The sequence below is a fragment of the Lepisosteus platostomus genome, chromosome 26 (assembly GCF_059453375.1).
Source record: "Lepisosteus platostomus isolate fLepPlt1 chromosome 26, fLepPlt1.hap1, whole genome shotgun sequence".
Classification (NCBI taxonomy): domain Eukaryota; kingdom Metazoa; phylum Chordata; class Actinopteri; order Semionotiformes; family Lepisosteidae; genus Lepisosteus; species Lepisosteus platostomus.
Window position 1 is genome coordinate 6,581,326 of NC_142636.1, and position 14,352 is coordinate 6,595,677.

The following is a 14,352-nucleotide window of genomic DNA, read 5'->3' on the forward strand; positions in this document are numbered from 1 at the left end:
AGTACGAGCCAGAGAGACGAGCAACATGAGGTCCCGGGCGCGAGACTTACATCCCGTACATAGCCAAGCATAAGTGTGCGAAATCAGGATCTAACTTTTCTCCAGAATTTCTATTAAAACCTGTGTTATTATTCCACAAATACCCTTTCCAGGCTTATTAAAGTCTCACCTTTCGTTCCCACAGGAGATAAAATGATGTTGTGAACCGGGCAGGTAATACTCTGTGAACTCAGTCCTTCCCCTTGGTGCTGCGTTGTCCCTTCACAGTGTTTATCGACATGGGTGACTGACTCTGGTGTCCTGTTTGGAAACAGCGCTCATGCCGTAACTCCCGCTGCGTGGAAATGGGACGTCAGTTGGTAAAGTGCTTAAGCTGCCCTGAGCTCGCCGACACATGGTATCACTTTATTAACGCTGTGGCGACCTGCCCCCCTCCGCTCAGGCCCAGAAAACAGTGGGGCCATTCTGTGGTGGGAGCTGCGTGGCACTTCTGTCTCTGAAGGGAAAGTGACGCCCCACTTTAAAAAACCCTGCCGATGACTTTACCAGTGTCATGACCCCTGTGACCTTTCCAGCTGCTGCTTTCCATTGGCTGGTCGGCAGCAGTCATAGAAGCCGGAGAGCTAGAAGGAAGACAGGACACAGGAGGGGAGCAAAGGTCGACTAGTGGTCAGAGGTTTATGGGGATTGAGAGCGAGGGACAGAATATGTTAAAGACCACCGTCCACGATATTAACTGCGAGAATTCGGCTCTCTGAGTCTCATTTTTTCAAACGTTAAGCTAAGGCAGAGAACAGGCATGTTAAGCAAGTTGTTCGCCTGGATGGCTTTTAGGCTCTGGAATGGGCTTAGTATGAGATCAATCAGATCTATATCCGTGGTTCAGAACCAAGCCATACTACTGGGAATGTCCAGGAAGAGAAGGACATGGAAAGAGGAGAGCTCTGTGTTTCCCCAACCTCCTTCACTGCAAAGTATGACATTTCCAAAGCGCTACTTTATATAGACTCCTCCCTTTTAAAAACGACCAAACAGCACATACAAAAACCTAATACTTAGCTCTACCACTAATCATACAGAGCCTTATTTCCCCGCCTGAATCCTATAAAATGAATAAAAATTTCCCCCCCTGAACCCCATTAAATTAACTTTTTCTATGAGAGATGAAGTCCCCCTTTGGTGTTAATTTTGCATTTTGGAGTGTGTCCTGAATGATCAGTATGAAGACGTGAGCCTGTACTGCTGTTCTGTAGAATTATTCCACAGCACTAATCATGCAACTGAAGTGTTTACTCAACAGCAAATCATCGTGTCTTAGAGAGACCGGTCTTCAGCTCCTCTGGGGAATCGATCGTGACGATTGCGGTTGAGAGTATCATGTTAGAAATGTGGCTCACATTGACACAGCTCTGAAGACCATTTTTCGTTGCCTCTTCTCTTATCTGTTGCCCTTCCCATCCCGCGCCTTTTACACCACTAACTATCACAGCAAAGAGAAGAACAACCACTGGAAGACAGCCTTCAAGGCACAAATGTCAGGCATGGTACGAAAGCTGCGATGCTTGGAGTGAAAAGCACTAGTCTTCACAGCATAGTGTAATGCTTGGTGTAAATGGCTTCCTCGTTCCTGTGCATGTCCCAGCCTATGAGCTGTTTTTGTAGGGATTGAAGGTAAAGATCCACAGGGGAACTGAGAGAACCATCGGAATGCAAAGTCCTTTGTGAAAAACTGACCATGACGTCAGAGAGCTGTTTCTGAGGCTGAACCGGACAAGTCACAAGGCTCTTTATTAGAGGCCGGTCGGAAGATTTATTGCTTGATTGCATAAGATCAGTTTGGGGTATGAATTGGTGTAAACATCTCTGAGCGTGAGGAGTTGCTGTTTGTGGGGGTTCTGCCTTCTTAAGTCAATTCGTCACAGCCTTGGGGCTTCAATTTATGGCATCTTAATTACCCTTGTCTGCTTCTGGCTTTCAATGCTTTGGTCAAAAAGTGACAGGATGTGGTTCACCCTACTCATCATCAGATTTAACACCATTATTTTACGTTGGTCCACTGTTTTCTTTGCTTTTTTGGGGCTTGGGCTGTATTTTTAAAAGCATTTTGCTTTGTTTTACTTTTCATGGAAGACTGCTAAACTGTTAATGCTCCAGATGGAGCTCCCCAGTGTATGGTCCACTTGTCTGAAATCTGAATGGATGATGCTATAGCCATAGCTTATATTTAGAGCCCAGTGAGAAATGTGGCTCAATGACTTGTTCAATACACATATTGGAGCTGTGAAGCCCCTTCAAAAGAAAAGGAGACAGACACAGACACACTGCATCAAGCCTACTCTGTCCTGGGACAACCAAAGTCCTGTCCCACACACACTCACCCAAACCAACAGTGGCTTGTAAGTTGAAGCACAGAGTGATCTGCAGGATGTCTGATTATTCCACACTTTTAACACAATTTATACAACAGGCAGAGCCAATTAAAAGATTAAGTTGCTTGAGTTATTATTGCTTGAGTTCCACATTGGTGATGGAAAATGTCTGTTTTTGACAGCCTGATTCATGTAGCTGGGCAGGGCTATTTTTATAGGTTATTTCTTTTCTGACAGTTTACAAGTGGCATTTCCCCAGTGTATCTGTACTACATCTAGTGGTCTCAGGAGCCATGTGGAAGCTCTGAACTGTGGCTTTTCCATGACTGGGAACTGTCCATCCACATGAACAGCATCTTTCAGGATTTTCTTCAAGCCCTTTGATGACCAGCTAGTTGTAGGAGCAGCTCCTTGAATTTTGAGAAGCTCCCACAGTCACAAGAAAGCTGTGTAGCACCTGGACAGAAACACATTTTGGCAGCAGCGATTGAGACTGACCAGTCCTGTTCCAATTTAACGCTCAAGAAGGACACAGACTTGGGTCTTCACTTTTTGACTCTGAGGGACCCGAAGGCACTTGAACTTCTGACATGCAACCATTGAGAAGAATGGAATGAAAAAAGTCAATTCCCTTTGCATTCTCTTCCCGTGAAGCATTCACTGCAATGTAAGGACCAAAGGAAAAGCCCAGGACCAGCCAGGCCACTCAAAAACACCTCCCCAGGTGCTCAGGGAGCCTGTTAATCCCCCATTGCTTTGGTCAGCCGTTTTTGGACCTAGAGATTCCATAATTGTGGATGACGATCATTCTAGACTGCGAGGGATTGCTGGAAAGCTGAAATGGATACACAGAAAATGAATGAGCAGAGAGAGATTTTACATCTTGTATTTGTCCAGTTTTCAGCAGGAAGACTAGAAGCAGGAAGCAGGAAGACCTTATTTTCATTGGCATTTGACATATTAAAGAGGCAAATATTTAGGAACTCCCTACCAAACCACCAAAGACTCAAACATACACGCATATGTATGTTGTCCATGATATCTCCAAAGCCCCTCCTACATCATTTTTCTCTTTTGGATTTTAAGTTCTTCTGTCAGAATGAGAGATGGCCTAAAATTCAGCAGCATGTGAAAGAAACCTACTCCAAGACCAGAGACCATATATATCCTCCCCTGAAAGAGCTATTGCACATAGGCTTCTGGTTTCTGATGGCAGAGCTTTGAAAGTATCACTCTGAATGAATTGTGCTCACTGGTAAGACTTTGAGTATGTCTGGTAAATGTGTGGTTTGAATTCACATATAAAGCTCACAGTCTACTGTATGTAGTTCTGTCTCTAGCTGTGTAATTCCGTAGATCTTACAGAAAATTGATTCAGTATCAATTTTGTTACAAACTGCTAACTTAATGCTACGAACAACTATCCAGGCACTATTTTGTAAGTTAATTTTATTGGAGAATAATGTAATAATAGAAATACCCAATGTAAAATGGATTCAACAATTCAGTGTTAATATGCAACAAGTAGAACTTGTTATCGATAAATTCCTAAAGTGAATGATGGGATAACTTGCTCTAAATTCAGTATAATACATTTCCACATCTGACAACAACCAGAAATATTTCATCTATATTTGTCCCACTGCAAACCTACTGCTTTGGGAGAAGTAAAACAAAATCTATTTTCTCATTTAGCTTAAATGGCCAAAACCGCTTTATATACAATATATTTTAAAAAAGATATACTCCTTTTTCTTTTCCTCAGTGATATTGTGTCTTCCTAGTTCTAAATGATTTAACTGCTATGGGTCACTTTAAAAAAAAATCAGGAACATTTTGATCTGATTCAAATGATTTTCAGAATCGTTCTGCTCATTTCTTCTGCATGTCAGTGAAAATGTGACTTTTATGGCACCATCCAATAATGTAATAAAAATAGGCTTCATATCACATCAGAATTAATTTACAAGCAATGAATATAACTACTATTTGATTTCGAATGAATATATATTGCGAGCTTGCAAATCATAAAGCCACAGACACATTACATATCTGTGTACATAGAAGCGTCCTTTACCAAAAGCACATTGTGAAGTTTAGCCAGTGGGATTGACTCTTTCCCTGTCTCTCTCTGTCTTTTTGTTCTCGTGACATTCCCAGAGTGGCAGAAACTGAACCCCCTGCTTGGTGAGAAATATATAGCCAGCCTCGCTCCACCAACACCCCCCTTTTCCTAGTTTTGGCTCCTGGGGCAAAGGTCATGACCCCCCTGAGGCAGGAGGCTTGCTGGGTCATGCTAACCACATAACATTCTCTGTATATCTTCCAAAAATAGGCCCACTGTTCTTCCATGACTTTAAAGGGTCCTTTAACAAGGAGCACTGTATGTTATATTCAATTTTGACCGACACTTCTCACACTGGTTACAGCTGTCGCAAAAGCCACTGGTTAATGAGGACGTAGATGGGAGGTAACAACGCCTAGGTACTTGACAACTGAGCACTGTGCATTCTGGGGCAAGCTGGACAACAAAATGGACATGTCTCCCTGAAAGAGCCCAGAAAGCCACCATAGTTTTGCAAGAAAGTGCAAAAATGTACAAAGACAAAAGAGTCTGGTCTTCTTTGTGCACTTAAGAACTTCAGCCCACACACTTATAGAGATGGAGAAGAGGCATGCGCTGTATTAGTCGTTTTGTTGGCTTAAGTCACCTGACGGACTTAATGGTCAATATTGGCAGAGTCACCTGAAAGGTAGTGAAAAGTGAGGCTGTTCCACTGCTGAAGAAACAACAGGTCCCACAGCCCTAAGTTCTGCAGCTGCTGTCCAGGGTTATAGGTGCTGCAGACGTGCTATGGGAGAAGGAAGGTTGAGGAAGAGAGGGCAGCCTTGTGGGGTGATGGTCATGGTGTGTTTTAAGTGATCATGGAAAGGTAAGAGCCAGAGAAAAGTGAGAATCACCGTGTGTGGTCGGGTTTTGCTTGTAGCAAGGAGGCACAGAAGGACTGAGAATGACAGACAGACAGTGAAATAATTCAGCAGCATATCCTGAAGAGATACTGTACCAGTGATGAGGGCTCACTTTCCCTGCACAAATGCCCTATTCTTAATGTTGTTATCCAGTGACTCTTTTTTTTCAAATCTGGTGTCTCCTTGGGACAGATTAGTAGACTTTGGTCAGGATCTTAAAACAAGTAGTGTGGGATTCACAGGTCGAGAAAGAGTCCGAGTTAGGAAGAGTTCCAGCCCCGTGAAACAGTGCTCAGGAGCAAGACCTATCCTTTCTCTCCAATCGACTGGGAAGCAAAATCATGATCAAAGCAGAAATGATGATGATGATGATGATGATGATGATGTTGAAATTGCCATTAGCCAGTTTTAAAAATGAGCAAGATGTTCGAGACCAGGAAGAACAATTGCAGGGCGCACGCCAGGGGCTGCGACCCCTTTAGCCAAATAAATAAAGAAATCAGACAGAGCACTGGCAGAAGCTGAAGCAAACAACACAGCAAGGACAGCTCAGGAACAGATAAATCTCTGATGAAGACGTCAGGGTATGAAGTCTTTAACCTCGTAATTAACCTTGGTCTGGGAAGGAAGTAGCCCACGCAGTACCTGTCACATCACCGGGCTTAATAAAAACTAGCACAATCACAATCCGTAAGCACAACATGAACACAAACATGCAGCCTTTGCTAGGGCTGCCCAAAACACTCCTCTGGGACCACAGTGCTCACAGGTTTTCATCCACTGTCTCTTAATTTAACACATGTATTACTTACAGTACCTATTCATTGCTCCCGAACTATACTACTATTTGGATTAACTGGGATATTTTAAACTGATATGCCCTCTTAAACTGTCTGATATTTCATGTTAGCTGCAACATTTTCTGCTATCTTCAACTTTCCAGCCAATGACAATTCTGGAAAATGTCCGATTAAGTAATCTGTTAGTCCAATTTTGTCATTGGGAGTTCGACAGACAGGGATTTTAAAGGCTACAAACGGGAAACTCTGGATTAACCTGGTCTTTACAAATAAAACCGAGGTTCCAGCAGTGGATCTTGGGATTGCCGGCCACAGGACAGGCAGACTATGAACATATGCTAATACACACCATAAAGCTCCGGACATCAATATTTGCATCTTGTTATCTTGTATCTGAAACAGGAACAGTCACTAGTTAATTCATTGGAATATGTATTGATTAAGACATACACATGTGCCTATTTGCCGCCTACAAATTTTACTCATCACTCATCCCACCAAGTGGATACTGTTCTCATGAAAATGTATCTATTTAAGCAACAGTCCTAATAATTAATAGGTTCTGAAAACCTAACAGACGTCAGATTTGTAACAAAACTGGCGACGCTCTTAGAAACGTCAGAGTTGTTTTTCTGCCATTCAGCAAAAAGTCACATGTAAACAAAAAACTCCTTATACTGCCATTATCATGTGACTTACAAAAAAAAACCGTTCATCAGCTGTAAACCTTGAGTGTTATCCTTGCATACGTTTTAGAGGGCTTCTTGTTTTAGGGAGCCTAAGAACATAAAGATATAAAAAACGTTATAAGTGACATACAGTAATTTGACCCATTTAATATAGGTAACACTACAGAAACAGCAAAAGAAGTTAACAAGCATTTATATGAAATTCAAGAGTGGCAAGCACCTGGCAGGTGACATGCAATGTAGACAAGTGCAGAGCATCACACACAGATGAACCAGGCTGAAGAATCATGATGAGAGACACTGTGCTTAAGCAATAAAGCAATAAAGCCAAATGCAAAATTTGGATACTTTCTTAAAAATCTGGAAGTTAAATCAAGGGTTATGATGTCACAATTGTACAATGCACTAAATAAGACCTTATTTTAAATAGGCAATCACCACAGTACAATCACCATGTTTCAGAATGATACTGCTGCTCTGGAATTAGGCCAGAAAAGAGCCTCCAGATAATAAAGTGCATTCCCAGATTTAAAGTAATGCTCTACTCTGACCGACTAAAGGAACTGAACCTTTAGAGTCCAGAACAGAGATGACTGTAAGAGGATGTGATCCGTTGAACAAATGGCTAGATGAGATCTTGAAATCAATTAGCTACTAACAAACGAGCGAGCTGCCCTCCTCACACTTAGTACTTGCTAACTTTTCTGTGCTTACGTTTTTTGAATGGAGTCCGGAAAATCAATTTCTTCTTTCTGACAGGGAGAACAGCAACTTAGATCCAAAATTAACTGTTGTGACAGAATTGTTTCCTTGCCAGTTCTTTATTCCAACTGGGAGTTATACACAGTTTGACTGGTTGATTACTAGGACCTTTTATGATTTAAAGTGCATTATAATACTGCCAGTTAAAGATCTAACTCATAAAAGACATCGATTTTCCAACCAAAAAAAATCAATAAACCTGAGAGACACTGGTGAAAAAGCACATCTCACAAGAAGCACAAAACCCCACCCACATCAGCGAGCAGTACTGTCTCTTATAGACAGATTATCTTAATTTTGGAGAAGAGTTTCCAAGGGAGATTTGATGCTGAAGATCTTTACTTTTCTTGACTTTTAAAATACACACTTTAAATTAAATAATGACAAGGCTAATTTGTTGGGACTCCTGAACGCCATCTGCTTTCAAATTGCTCCGCCTGATTAAAAGCATAAAGACTTCATAAATTCTATTATGCAGAACCACATTCCAGAAATTTACCTCACTGTAAAAAGAACTATTTTTGTTAGTCATGTGATCTTCACGAGAACAGATTAAAAAGCTGCCGTGAGAAACGCTGAGCTCTGAGGTAATTCAGTTTCTAATGTTTTCACTACAAGTGTCATTCATCTCATAAAATGTGTGTGGGGGGTTAACCACTGATTTAAGCAGATAAAAATGTAAAAATACCAAATTAAGTTATTTACATTGAAATTAAGATGGATCGGTGTCCCATCCAGGATGTACCCTGTCACGTGTCTATTGCCTGCTGGGATAGGCTCCGACTCCACCACAACCTTGAATTGGAAGGTGCAGTTAGAAAATAGACTATTTTAAGTCTTGGTAAAAAGCATGGACATGCTTACAGACAATCCTGGCCCTGTCAAACATCATCTCTTGAGATATATTGTTTACATTTGAAGTCCGTCATATCCCCTCCAGGCTTCTCGCAGTGTGAGTGCTCCCCTCTCAGGGAAGACTGCATGATCTTGTGGTTTTGGTCTTTTCTCGTTTCCACTCGCTCAAAATCTTTCTGCTGCTCTTGTCTGCTCTCATTCACATGCCAAATTCATTACACTTCCACAGCACTGTCCTCCACATCACAGGCAATCACTGATCACTCATCTACAGTAATTAGGCACTGACTCACTCACCCAATCCCCCAATCACACTTCGGTTTCTTCAGTAATATCGGTCAAGATGAAGTGATTGCACTGTTTTGTCTACTCTTCACTTGTCTTCCCCATGTGGATGCTCTTCTCAAATCACCCACGTTACTAACTCATTACTTTTCTCATTACTACCACTACCAGCTGACCCTGTGTGGGCAGGGGCACCTCTCAATCTTCATTATTCAGCACTCGCACCCTTGACACAGCAGCAGACGGTTCGTTGACCTCGCTCACCTGTCTGCTGGTGTTGGAGACCAGGAGTACTCAATAGCCCGGCTGCACTATTTAGATGGCCTCCGCTTTCCACTGGGGAGAGAAGCCTCCTGTCAGCCCTGTTCCTCAACTACACTTCAACTCCCTTGAGCCTGGAAAACACCAGCCCCACCTGGATGATGCAACAGCAGCCATAGTGCGCCAGAACGCTCACCACTCACCAGCTCTCAGTGAGGAGGAGAGCAGAGTGATGTAGCCAGTTCATAGATGGGGATTATTAGGAGGCCATGATTGGTAAGGGCCAATGGGAGATTTGGCCAGGACACCAGGGTTACACCCCTACTCTTTTCGAGAAACGCCCTGGGATTTTTAATGACCACAGAGAGTCAGGACCTCGGTTTTACGTCTCATCTGAAGGACAGCGCCTGTTTACAGTAAAGTGTCGCCCGTCACTATACTGGGGCATTAGGACCCACATGGACCGCAGGCTGAGCACCCCCTGCTGGCCCCACTAACACCTCTTCCAGCAGCAACCTTAGTTTTTCCCAGGAGGTCTCCCATCCAGGTAATGACCAGGCTCACACCTGCTGAGCGTCAGTGGGTTGCCAGTTGTGAGTTGCAGGGTGATATGGCTTCTGGCAGAATGACGGTATGATGGTATGATGTGGTATGATGGTATGATGTCCCTCACTACAGCCTAAGGTGTATTTTCAGACATGTCCCTGCTGGCTGAATCACACAGATCTATAGCCAGCTCAGCCTATTGTTATTGAGAGCCCTCACTCTCCTTCGTTCTCTGCTGAAGCCTAGACCAAGCTGAGACCCTTTTCAAGGGGAGCAGCCACTTTCACACAGAGCCTATCCTGTCTGCTCTTCTCTCTCATGTGGAATCTCACGCCCACTGCAGGCCAACTACTGGATCTAATTAGCCCAGGTGTGTCTCATTTTCCCTGGCTCCTTAATAGGTGGGTCTCGCTTATAACCACCTCTCACTACCTCATAGTTTTTGATGAGTAACATCAAAAACTTTGTCCATCCTCTTACAGCAAGGTCCACTTCCCATGCCCATTTTGAACGATTATAGATCTTAAAGATAGTCTTCTGGGTTGTCTTAATGAATTCTGGAGCCTACCAATATTTTCATCACTTGCATCAAGTTCACTTATAAGCTCCTCAGCCCCAAAAAATTACCCTGAGGAGTAACTCCATAGATCATATCTGAACCTATATTATGACCTGTCTGTCCCCCAGTCTTGGTCCTGGATGGCCAGTGTGACTGCCGGTTTTCCAAGTCTCTGTGAAGAAGCAGTTCTAAAGAACTAAGAGAATCTAGTAAATTTCTCTAATTAAGCCCATAACAAGCTGATTCAGGCTGGACTGAAAAGCTGTAGACACACAGTCCTCTAGCGTGACAGGCTAAAAGAACAGAACTTTTTGTTTTAAAAGGAAGACTACAGGGGGACCTGATCCCGATTCTAGTATCCAAAATCCTCAAAGGTCGTTGACAAAGTCAACCCAATTTATTTCCTTGGAATGCAAGTGTGTCCTCTAGCGTGGAAAGATCGTCTGCAGAGGAGTTTAATATTGATACAAGCTCTTTGCTCCAGTTTACTTCCATCTTCAGACCAGGATGGTTCATTTTGAAATGTATACACATCAAAGAAGAAGAAGCTCTAGTGGCAGTTCCACAGGATACACGGTAGGGATCGTAACAGATTTGAAAACATTTGTTTTTCCGATTAACAATTTCATTAATCCCACCTTGTGTTTATTTGGCGTGTTTGGGGCAATTTGCAGGTCCACGCACATAAGCTTCCGAGAGGCACTCTGTAACCTTTTTAATCCTATCAGATAATGGTGTCAAATCTTGGAACCCTGCCTTTCTCATATAAAACGCTGGACTGCGCCTTCCAAATTAGCCCTCTATTCTCAACACAGGCTCGCAGAATGGCAGAGTTATTTATGTGCAGAGCGTCCTTTCTCAAGTCGGCCTTATTTAGACCCTGGAGAATACCCCCTGCATTGCTAACCCTGCAAAGTCACAGCCTCAATAAATCACCCACGAACTAGTGGCCATTCTTTTCTTGGCCTGACCGTGTCACTCCTGTCCCAACCCTTGACGTAGCTATCCCAGCTGCTGCTGCCAGTGAACACATAGTGACCCCTGTTTTGCTCTTATTTTGCTCTCAGTCATTATTTCCTAAAGGTAACGTGCACATCTGAGAGTTCATGGGGCCACAACGAAAACTGCACATGTGGCAGCCTCTGACTTCCTGACATTTTTATTAAACGAAAGCATATTGTTTCCTTGCGAGATCTACCTTCTCGACTCCTCGTGCATCTGTCTGTCCTGTTTGAAAAACTGCCTGTTTTCTTAACACCTTTTGGCCTTTTGCTGCCCAGCCTGAGGTAAGAGGACAACATTTGCAATTAATAATCAGCACGAAAGGCGCCTTGTTATTTTGGGGATTTCCGGATGCTCCATCTCCCAGGGTCCCAGATGCAGCAACAATTTGGCTGCTTTTGACCGTGAGCTGCAGAGGAACCCAGGCTGCTTCCAAAGGAGCGTTTGTGGTTGTTAATTCATTGTTTTAATTTATTGGGGTGTGGGTGTGGAGGACATGTGGCTTCAATAAAATCTATATTTCAGCACAGAGATAATTGGAGGCTTTCAGACGTTGTGTTGTGACATGTGTTGGAACCAAATGGAAAACAGCTGAGTCCTTTTGGGTATCGACTCCTCCACCTGCGGGTTCTGCAGTTCTGGCTCTGTGAGCTACTCGACCCTTTAGGAATTGTGAAGCAGAAAAGACAAGCCCCAGGCTGGGACAGGAACAAAGTTCAGGTCCTCTCCCAGAGTGATGTCAGCAATAATGTCAAAAACATTACAGGGCGGTGAGGTGGCTCTGTGGCTAAGGATCTGCGCCTGTGGCTGGAAGGTTGCCGGTTTGAATCCTATTGTCGGCAGATAAATCCTACTCCATTGGGCCCCTGAGCAAGGCCCTTAACCCCAACTGCTCCAGGGGTGCTGTATAAATGGCTGACCCTGCGCTCTGACAGGGAGCTTCTCTCCCTGTCTGGGGTATGTGAAAAGACAAATTCCTAATACAAGAAATTGTATATGGCCAATAAGGTGATCTGATCTTATCTTAACGTAGGCTATTGTACAAGAATATTTCATCTCATCTGCAGCACGGCTAATCTGGATCTATATTATCACATTGCATTGGACTGAGTAAGGAGAAGAAACTCAGCTGAAAGAATTGCCACTTGCTCCTTACATCCTGTCTAGTGAGATCGCTCTGCGCTTGCTAAGGTACTCCAGTCATTCTAACTACCTGTCCTGGTGGCCTGGCGGTGGAGAAATTCTCCATTATGTTAACAAATGAGCAAGGCTAATGTCCCTCTTCACTGTGGTGGACCAATCCACTGTGGGATACAAGTTCTCCCAAGACCCTATCACGATTTCTGGTTTTAGTTTAAGCAGCACGTTCCGGTCAGCTTCTTCATCAACCCGTTTTGCAAGAGATCACCTTCACGGTCCTGTGTTTCGCTCTTCAGCTCCATTTCAGCATTCCGGTTTTTGCTTCAAATGCAGATCCCTTCCCTTCACAATGCACCCTGCCCTCGGCGCCTACACACGCTCTGCTTTGGAAACGAGGTCACCGATCTCTGGTTTGTAACCTGACCCATCTGCTTTGTTCTCTCGTCTCTCCCAGCGCACGCTCCCCTGCGCCTCTTTGCCTCCTCGGATCAAACTGCGCCCGTTGCCGTTTGCACCTTCCAGGGCGCTGCTGGGGCAGGTCCGGCCTGAACGCGATCACACGAGGGCCGGTCTCCCCAGCCCCTCTCCACGTTGAGAGATAGAATGACACTTAATCACCCTTTCCTTTCTCAAGAATGTTGCTGGTCAGTCTTTCTGGCCTCAGGGTGCTCTACCAGCACTCAGAAAGGCTAATTGGAATCGTCTTGGAGAACAGTTAAGGTTACATGTGCAAACAATTAAAAGGCACTGAAAAGGCAGCTTTTAGCCTGAAGCTGTGGAGACTCTACACCCAACCTGTGTTTCTGCAAAGTCGTTTTTCCAGCAGAGAATCGAAGAGGGGGGAATTTCCCATTCTTGAAATGATATTGCTAGGATTTTTCTTTTCTCCCTGTTTTCCAAATGAAAAGATTAATTTCCCGTTTATTTATTTTTTTGCCGCGGCTTTTCCTGAAAATGTACCATTCTCCTACACTTTCCCACCATTCTCCCACGGATTCACTGTAATTTGCTGGGACCCAGTTTGGCAGTTCATTTTTAAGGTCTATGTAAGAGCAGCAGTGTTGAAATATCCCTGGTTCTTGCTTGGTGTTAATCTCCACGTTCTTGATTTGACTACTGACAAAACCTGAAAGGAGCATGCTTTCTGGTCCTCCTGGTATGTCAGCACATCTAACCATAACCCTGGAGTGGATAAACAGAGTGTGGTTCTTTTATCACAGATACTCCCTGAAACACCGCCCAGCGATCAGGTTCGAGAAGTTATTAATTCGACACAAACCTGCGATCTGACCCACGGAGTGAAATGAAGAACGCGCACAGCAGAGTCATGCAAACCCCGAGAAATGAAATGGCGTTAAATTGTATAATGCCGATATCACTTGGTGATAAACACCTCATACAATTCAAGGTACTACTCGGCGAATGAATATGAACTACGACGGAGAAGCTCTGACTCGGGAAACGACCATTGCGCAATCTCTCCTCATTTTCGTTCGGATAATGACTGGGCGCATATTTCGCAGTCTCGCAGGGAGACAGATTAAATTAAGGGATTACACGCCTCATATTTTGCTCCACTTTATGACGGACATCGAGGGGTGTCGGAGTTAGGTTTAATCTTCCTTTTACATCCGGATTAAACCAGTGAAAATGAGTGGCCCACTCTGAAAGATTGAACGGTTTAATGGGATTTTCATCCGCCGTTGTTTATGTACCATTTAAAATCTGGTTTTTGGCCTACGGTGATGTAGAGACCATCTGGGAGGGTTAAAGTCTTACTGCTAGCCCTGAGTCCGGAAACGTGTCCGCTAGCAGAGGCCTTTAGCCAATTAAGGAGCTGTGGGGATCTTGGGTTTCTTCTTGTAACTATACTTATTCAAATCGCTTTTAACCGTATTTAAAAAAAACCACAAACCCTGCAAACACAACCGTTACATTTATGGGTGACGTTTACACGATTTTAGTTTTAAAACTTAGTTTCATTTAAAAGACTGGGAGAATGCAACATGAAATAAATGACGTTTCCGTTCGGGTGATAAATCTTGGTAATTATTTAGGCATTTGGGCGTTAAATGCCTGGCACAGGTCCGTGTTATCCTCTAATAATCCAAAGA